Genomic DNA, 9661 nt, shown 5'->3' with positions numbered 1-9661 from the left:
ATTATTAAAACAATATATACATACAAGTACAAAATTAAAAATGTTAAGTTTATGTCGACAAACAATTGGGGGTAGCCACCCGAATAACTTTTTATTCGTTATGAACATATATTGTATTTTTTAAAAGTTTTTAAAAGGTTATTGCTCAAAAGATGAATATTTGTGTATATATGTTGATTTATCTACGCAAAAAATATTTTTTGCTCCAAGGACCCGGATAAATGTTTGAGAATGGCGATGAAGAACGTGAAAAACAAACTAACAAAACAAAAAATAAGAAATACTAACAATAATTGTCCCTTTATTGAAAATCTGAATAATACGATGTTTAAAATGAATTTAAATGTAATTAATATTGTATGTATTTTAAATTCTAAAAAAAATACTGAATTTCACAAGTGATTTCACTTGGGACGTGTCACTTGCAAGTGATTTTATAAGTGAAAACTCATTGGAAAAATTCTGATTTTCACAAGTGATTTCACTTGGGACGTGTCATCGGCACGTGACAGGTGAAATCCCGTGGGACTTCGAAAAACTTTCATTTGACTTGTGAAAATGCGGACATCCCATACAATTTTCTATATATAGCGTCACTTGTTCTTATCTTGTGCCCGAGGACATGTCCCACGGGATTCACAAGGTGATACACAAGTGAAACTTCTTTTTTGGAACTGAAGAGATGTTAGTAGAAACTTAGGACAAATGCAATACATTTCTAATGACGTCACAGCCAGACTATGATGTGTTGGCAGCTTTCATGATAGACGATGTTTAACACTGCTGCTGTATTGGCCTGCGTTTCTTGATAGTAAAGCTGCATTTCAAAGAAAGGAAATAAGGGGAATTCTTACAGTGCTAAGGATCACAAGAGAGTATTTTTCTCCAATGTACACATACGTAAAATAACCGCTTAAAAACTAAAAAAATATTTTAAAAATGGAGCGACAAAATTAATTCTTTCACGAATAATTTACGGATAAATAACGGCAAGATACCAGTTAAATATATTTTGGAAAAGTTCAAGTTTAAGGAGTTGTACTGCTAACTTGATATCAACTTAGCAGAACAACTAAGTTTGTTTAAAAAATAAATTTTAAAAATGGAGCGACAAAATTAATTCTTTCACGAATAATTTACGGATAAATAACGGCAAAATACCAGTTAAAAACATTTTGGAAAAGTTCAAGTTTAAGGAGTTGTACTGCTAACTTGATATCAACTTAGCAGAACAACTAAGTTTTTTTTTAAAATAAATTTTAAAAATGGAGCGACAAAATTAATATTTTCACGAATAATTTACAGATAAATAACGGCAAAATACCAATTAAAAACATTTTGGAGAAGTTCAAGTTTAAGGAGTTGTACTGCTAACTTGATATCAACTTATCAGAACACCTTATAGTTTTAAAAAAAATTTAAGCGGCAAATTTATGTCTTTCACGAATAATTAACGGCAAATTGTCAATAGGAAAAAAGTTTGGATATCAAAAGATGTTTTGCTAACTTGATGCGTATAACAAAAACACCTCTTAACGAGGTAAAAAGTAGTGGCAAACGCACCTTAAACAATAATTCCTGATATCAATAATTGTGACGAAAAATGATATTACATTCGATAAAATAAATAAACTATATTAAATTTATGTATTCGGCACGCGACAACAGAAAATTTATTTGTAGGTAAATAAATATTTACTTTGCGGGCCGAAATCATAAATTTAATATAGTTTATTTATTTTATCGAATGTTATATCATTTTTCGTCACAATTGTTGATATCAGAAATTCTTTTTAAAGGCGCGTTCGCCACTACCTTTTACCTAGTTAAGAGGTGTTTTTGTTTGATATCTTATAGCTGCCATAGGAACGATCGGAAAGTTGGTGGGAAAATAATATGAAACAAATTATTGCTTCGGTGTTTTTTGACATATAATCTTATACTATTGGGAATATCATTTTTTTTTTTAGAATTTCGAATTAAATTTAATAATTATACCTGCAAGGGTGTTTAGGGGAAGACAACTAATTTGCCACCCTTAATGTCGATATAATATTTAAAACGCACAATATGCAACAGTCGGCAGCTATTCTAAGCAACGCTCGGCTTACAAAGATAATAGATAAGCGAGATAACGAGAGAGGCACGAAATCTCTGGCATGTAAAAGCTTTAAGTACTGTGGGCTTCTTTCGCATAATTCAATACTATCATATTTATGGCAAAACAAACATTAGCCAATGGCATTTACATTTAAGCAATTTAGCTTTGGTTCTGCTTCGAACATCCTCCCCCTGTTGGAAGGGTTCCGCTTCCAATCAACTCTGTTTCGAAGGGCAGAACAGCTAGTTTGGCAACGGCCCTCTTGGCAAGACCCGCTGCGGTTCGAACCATAGCAACTCTGATTATGCCATCCTGGCCAGATATAACCTCTTCGACGCGTCCCATATGCCATTTAAGGGGTGGCAGATTTTCATCCTTTAGCAATATGACGTCAACCACTCTTATGTTGGTTTGTCCAGATTTCCACTTGCTCCTCTCTTGCAACAAGGACAAATACTCTGCTCCATTTCCTTCAGAAGTTTTGCTGCATCTGGACCAATTGTTGCCATCGATTGAGACGAGCAGCCTTGAGATGCGTTACGTCTGGATCTGGAAACGAATTAAGGCTCGAACCTTTTAGAAAGTGCGCCGGTGTGAGCGCTTCCAAATTATTCGGGTCTTATAAAGTTGGACAAAGTGGACGAGAATTAAGAATCGCAGATATTTCGTAGACAAGAGTTCGGAGTTCATCGAATGTCAAGATTGTGATTAAAAATGAAATTTCGCTGCTTTCACGGCCGCTTTCCATAGTTCGCCGAAGTGGAGTGAACGGGGAGGAATAATCTTCCAGTCAATACCCTCGAAGAGACAATACTGGGTTCACTATTGAACAGTCCTTTAGTTCTGCAAGTTCATTTTTTGCACCCACAAAATTAGTGGCATTATCAGACCACGACGTTTTGGACTTTCCCCGAGTGCTGATAAATCGCTGCTATGAATGCGGCTGTTTATAAGTCATGAACGACTTCCAGATGAGCGGCCTTGGTTGAGAAGCAGATGGAAATCGAAATATAGCATTTGTGGGGCGGCTTGTTTCGATCCTCAGCTTTGTAAAAAATAGGGTCCACAAAAGTCGATTCCTGTGGTGTGAAAAGCTGGGTTTGATCGGACTCGATCAGCTGGCAGACTGCCCATAACGTGTTTTAAAATCGTTGGCTTGATCCGGAAACATCTATCGCATTTGTTTAGGAGACTGGCCACAAATTTTCTTCCTCCGATTGGCCAATATTTTTGTCCTAACGATCCAAGCAATGCCTGAGGGCCAACATGTAAGAAATTAAGGTGGTAAAAGACTATTATTGACCGGAAGGCCTTTCGGAAGGATAACGGGATGCCTGGCGTCGTAGCCAAAAGTTTGAATTTTGCAGCCCTCCTCCAACTCTTGAAAGTGCATCGCTTCCAAGCCTGGGATTTAGAGACAGCAGCTGGCTCCTTTTTGGTGGGGCTTATTGGCGTGGAGTGCGGCGATCTCGTCAGGAAAATGAAATTTTCGTACTTGCTGTTACTTGAATTATCCATCGCAGCCAAGCTAATCAAGGTGACGTGTCTTTGTTCGGGTAGATCGCGAAGAAGTTCCACGCTTGCCGGCCAGGCTGTCGAATCCAAAAGTAGGAATGGTGGTCCACGTTTCCAGACCTTTGAGGGTAGTAGTTCACTCGGAGAACAGCCTCGAGACACTAAATCCGCAGGATTTAACTCCGTCGGATTTCCTGGATTTGCGCAATTCTGTTGGATACGAAAATTTTAAAGCTTGATGGTCCAAGATTCTCTTATCCAAGACAATACGATAGTTGAATCAGACAAACAGTGAAAGTCACAGGGCATGGCGAAGATGTACTTTATACTGGAGATGAGTTCGGCCACTAGTAATGCAGCTGACAATTCCAACTTAAGTATACTTAGCGTCCTCAAAGGTGCTACCTTAAACTTTGAACACAGTAGATGAGACGTTACTGATCCGAATGCTTCTGCTCTTAAATAGATACAGGCTCCGTAAGCTGTACTGCTGGCATCAGAAAAGGCGTGCACATGCAAGGAAGCATTTGCCATCATGGCAAATCTGGGGAACTTGATGTTTTGAACTATGCAAGCTCTATCCAAACTGAAGACAGCGTTTCGGGTAATGGGTCATCCCAGCTTAGATTTTCCTTTCACAAAGCCTGCAAGAATATTTTGGTTTTGACTAGAATCTGAGCTATAAGGCCATCTTGCGATTACCGATAAAACGCTTCTTTTGGATGGTGGACCATCTGGAAGCCTTGGTAAGAAGTTGAATAAGAAATTGTCCGAGCTTGGCTCCAAAATTAGTCCTAGAGTCTTGGCAATGTCGGTTCCGTCATGAAACTTAAGAAGCTTCTCCTTTTCTTCCTCCGACTCCCCCTCAAGAATTCTCGGCTCGTTGGTGCACCATTTGTGAATCGAAAAGGAGCACCTGGAAAGCAAAGCTTTGACTTGCCTTCGAATTTCCTGTACTTCTTCAATTGTATTTCCACCAGACATTATATCGTCGACGTAGAGTTCCCTTTTTACGATTTTAGCCGCAATGGGAAACGAAGATTCATCATCATCAGATAACTGGTGCATGGCGCGAATAGCAAGGAACGCAGCAGGCTTTGTTCCATATGTGACAGTCTCTAGCTTATAAACGTCTATTTCCTCCTCAGGTCTATTCCTCCAGAGAATACACTGCAGATATTCATCTGGATGCGAGATTCGCACACAGCGGTACATTTTGCATATATCCCCACAGAGTGCAAACCTGTATAGGCGAAAACGAATAAGTGTGTGGAAGATTTTTGGCTGAATTGTAGGGCCAGTTAGAAGAAGGTTGTTGAGCAATTGACCTGAAGTACTTTTTGCCGATCCATCGAACACGACACGAAGTTTTGTGCTACTGCTATCCAGCTTCTGAACGCAATGATGAGGCAACAATAATTGCTTGTGGTGATCCTGTTGGGGTGTCATCGACATATGGCCGAGATCGATATATTCCTTTAGAAACGCGTTATACTGAGTCTTATGGACAGGATTTCTTGACAATTTTGCTTCTAAACTCTTAAAACGCCTAAGCGCGAGACCAAAGGAGTCACCCAGGGCATCGAATCCAGTGCTGTTCAAGAGTCGAACCGAGTATTGCCCGCTCTCTAACCGAGTAACGTTTTCCTGAAATAAACGCTCACAGAGAATATCCTCATTGGTCACAGAAAAATAGGGCAATTAACAATTTTATATCTCCCAAAATCGTTTTACAGCTTCAGTGAGGTACTTTCTTTCTTTCTTTTGCCAGACCCCCAGAAACGATCCAACCAAGTTTGGTGTTCTGTAGAGTCGGCAATCTTTCAGTTAAGTGAATTTTTTCCATTCTAATCAAATCAAACAAGGAAGAACGCTATAGTCGAGAACCTCGACTATCTGATACCCGTTACTCAGCTAAAGGGACCAAGGGGAAATGGAGATATGCAAGCAGCAAAGCGAGATTGTAATGCGCCACCTACCGGCGGTACACAGATTTAAGCGTTATGGGCGTTAGAGTGGGCGTGGCATATTCGCGTAACAAACTTGCGCTGCGTACAAGGCTACGGAATCTAAATCTGATATCCCAATTCTCTATCTTTGATAGTTTCCGAGATATCCACGTTAATATTTACGATTTTTTGAAGTTTGTGGGAGGTTGGTGGGCGTTAAAGTGGGCGTGGCACTCTGCAGAAACAAACTTGCGCTGCGTACAAACTTTTTTTGGGTCAATCGATAGGTATTGAAGAGAACAACACATTTCAGTTAAAATTTTTATTCTAGCATCAAAACTGTACGAGCCACAGTTTTGGGCGGTTTGTGGGCGTGAGAGTGGGCGTGGCACTCTGCTGAAACAAACTTGCGCTGCGTAAGAACCCCAGGAATCTGCATGCCATATCTCAATTGCCAGCTCTTATAGTTTCCGAGATCTCAGCGTTCATTCGGACAGACAGACGGACATGGCTAGATCGACTCGGCTAGTGATTCTGATTAAGAATATATATACTTTATGGGGTCGGAAACGCTTCCTTCTGCCTGTTACATACTTTCCGACGAATGTAGTATACCCTTTTACTCTACGAGTAACGGGTATAAAAACATTCCTGCTCCACTCAGCATATCTATACGCTGCGATTTGTAAAATTGAGGTCTGCGAAGGAAATATTCTTGGGGATATCCCACGTAGAAGCATTTTGATATAAATGCGGCTGATAATCTGTAATGGTTTTTGTGACAACAGCAGTAAAAGAAGTATGATAGCAAGAATCCTGAGACTGAACGATAAAATCAACTGCCTTTTCAGAGTTCAGTGAAGATTCTCATATTCCAGATACTGATACATGCGACGGTCTTGACTTGAGCTGCAGCTGGCCAGCAAAACGAGACGAAACAAAATTGAGTTGCGATGCTGAATAGAGTATAGCACGGCATGGAATGAAGGAGCCAGCGCGATTTTTGACAAAGACAAAAGACGTTGCAAGCAATACGTGTTGATCGGGATATTGGGTGCTATTTATGATGGGTGGAGGGTATGATGATGTAGATGAACATGCAATTAATGTGGATGCTTGAGAAGATGGGTCGAGGCCGCCTGAGGAAGATAATGGTAATGACCCATGTGGGCTAGGGGTCAAATGAAGAAGTGTGTGGTGCTTCATATGACAGTTTTTGCAATTGCCAGACTTGCATTGCTGCAAGCCATGACCCTTCCGCAAGCAATTAAGGCGCAAGCTAGTGCAAGCTAGGAGAAAGATTTAAAAACCTTGTGCATTTTGGCAGATAATGATCCCTTCCCTCCCAAAATTACATAAAGGTTTATTGGATTTAGTACATGCCTATGGTTATGTTTATGCGATTGTTTTTCCACCTGATGACCTGGTGTTTGTGTTACCAAGGCGCTATCCAAATTTTCCATTAACCTGCATCGATTTTCCAAAAATGATGACATAGAGGTCCACGTAGACAGGATGTGTGATGATAATTCCTTTTCCCAGCGTTGAAGAGTTCTCGAATCTAACATAGAAGACACGATGTTAATCAAAAATCCATCCAGAATTTGGTCTGTAGTAGCAATCGTCCTCATTGCTCGCAGATGGGAGTTCATTTTATGGCTTAGCTCGCGAAGACCTGCAGCAGATCCCATCTCAACACCCTTTAACTCAAATATCGCCTTTACGTGTCCCTGGAAATGTAAAAGCTTGTTATCAAAACGATTAATTAATAATTCCACAGCCCTATCATAGTTCGCATCTGATGGCTCTAGCGAACGTACGGTTTCAAACGATACGCTCTCAAGGCTGTCACGGAGATATTGGAATTTTTCAATTTTACCTAGCTCTTGATTATTGCTCACCACAGTTGAAAACATCGCGTAGAAGTCCGGCCAGTCTGCATAATTTCCACAAAAACGAGGAAGTTCCAGGTGCGGAAGCTTTGATCTCCTACTTGAGTTCAGGCTGCCATCTTCTATAAATTGGCTTTGCAAGGCGGTTGAATTTTCATTGCTGTTGCGCCTTTGTTGCACAAGTAATTCTCGAGAAAGTTTTTAATTGGTGTAAAAACAAATATTTGCAAAATTAGGCCGCGCATCACTCGATAATTCCGCCAAATCCAATTTTTCCAAACTGGCCTGCGCAGCGTTATAATCTGTTGACATCGATTTAACATATTTTGGCCGCACTTGCAAATCTGCCTCATCGTAATTAATAGTTACTTCTCTGGTTAGAAAAGAATTTGTGGCCTATAATTGTCCCACAACAGATTTTACTCTGTAAAAGTCGATTTCACTTGGACCGTCCATTAATTTATTGAAATTAAAGAGCGAAGATAAAAGTCACCCTGTAGTTGCGTAACCGCCAACTTAGGCGTCAAAAATATCAACGGGTTTTCCTTTTTATACCCGTTACTCGTAGAGTAAAAGGGTATACTAGGTTCGTCGGAAAGTATGTAACAGGCAGAAGGAAGCGTTTCCGACCCCATAAAGTATATATATTCTTGATCAGGATCACTAGCCGAGTCGATCTAGCCATGTCCGTCTGTCCGTCTGTCCGTCTGTCTGTCCGTCCGGATGAACGCTGAGATCTCGGAAACTATTAGAGCTAGGCTATTGAGATTTGGCGTGCAGATTTCTGAGTTTCTTACGCAGCGCAGGTTTGTTTCAGCAGAGTGCCACGCCCACTCTAACGCCCACATGCCGCCCAAAACTGTGGCTCCTACAGTTTTGATGCTAGAATAAGAATTTTAACTGAAATGTGTTGTTCTCATCAATACCTATCGATTGACCCCAAAAAAAGTTTGACACGCCCACTTTAACGCCCACAAACCGCCCACAAACTTCAAAAAATCGTAAATATGAACGCGGATATATCGGAAAATATTAAAGATAGAAAAATGGGATTTCAGATTTAGATTCCGTAGGCTTGAGCGCAGTGCATGTTTGTTACGCGAATATGCCACGTCCACTCTAACGCCCACAAACCGCCCAATTCTGTGGCGCCCACAATTTTCATGCTAGATAAAAAATGAAATGTATTGGTCTAGTCAATACCTATCGATCGATCCAAAAAAAAATTTGCCACGCCTACTCTACACGTACATCGCTTAAATCTGTCTACCGCCGGTAGGTGGCGCATTTCAATCTCGCTTTGCTGCTTGCATATCTCCATTTTCCTTTGGGCCCTTTAGCTGAGAAACGGGTATCTGATAGTCGAGATACTCGACTATAGCGTTCTTCCTTGTTTAGTTTCTATTCCCTTTTCAAAAGGTCTTTGCACCGAGAATATGTCACCAACACAGTTAAGAAGCGCCGATTATGATTATGCTGTTTATATGCGGTGTTATGTAATTTAAATCTGATATGCTTTTATCGAATTTAAATTTAAAACGCACAATAGGTTTAAATTGCGAAAAGCTGTGTTTTATTATTCAAGATCTGAGCTGCACTAAAGACAAAAACGTATATGTAACAGTCGGCAGCTATTCTAAGCAGCGCTTGGCTTACAAAGATAATAGATAAACGAGATAACGAGAGAGGCACGAAATCTTTGTCATGTAAAAGCTTTAAATACAGTTGGCTTCTTTCTCATAATTCAATATTAACATATTTATGGCAAAACAAACAAAGGCCAATGGCATTTACATTTAAGCAATTTAGCTTTGGTTCTGCTTCCAACAAAAGGTATACAAATTTCGGGTTGCCGAAATTAACTACCTTTCTTGTTTTTGATGCTTTGCTTTTTATTTATTGTATCTTCTCCGTTTGGATACTAACAATAAGTGGATCTGCTGGAAACCCAAGTCAAGCCACTTGCAACACGATTTGGGTGCACAGAGAGTTTTTTATTTTGGGACGTTTTTTGTTAATCTTTTTTATCTGTTTTGGCAAGAATGCCGAGGTCCCTGTAGATGTTTTGATTGCGAATATACCATGGTGCCCCAGTGATAGTTCGCTGTATTTTTGATTAAGCGCGCTGTAATGTCTATGTTGCTGCTGCTCGCCTTCCCCCATAGATGGGAGCAATATGTCCAGATGGGCGAACGGGCATTAAG

Source organism: Drosophila subpulchrella, unplaced genomic scaffold, assembly GCF_014743375.2.
Source record: "Drosophila subpulchrella strain 33 F10 #4 breed RU33 unplaced genomic scaffold, RU_Dsub_v1.1 Primary Assembly Seq31, whole genome shotgun sequence".
Lineage (NCBI taxonomy): Eukaryota > Metazoa > Arthropoda > Insecta > Diptera > Drosophilidae > Drosophila > Drosophila subpulchrella.
The sequence above is the reverse complement of the archived record's forward strand: the minus strand, read 5'-3'. Positions refer to the sequence as shown.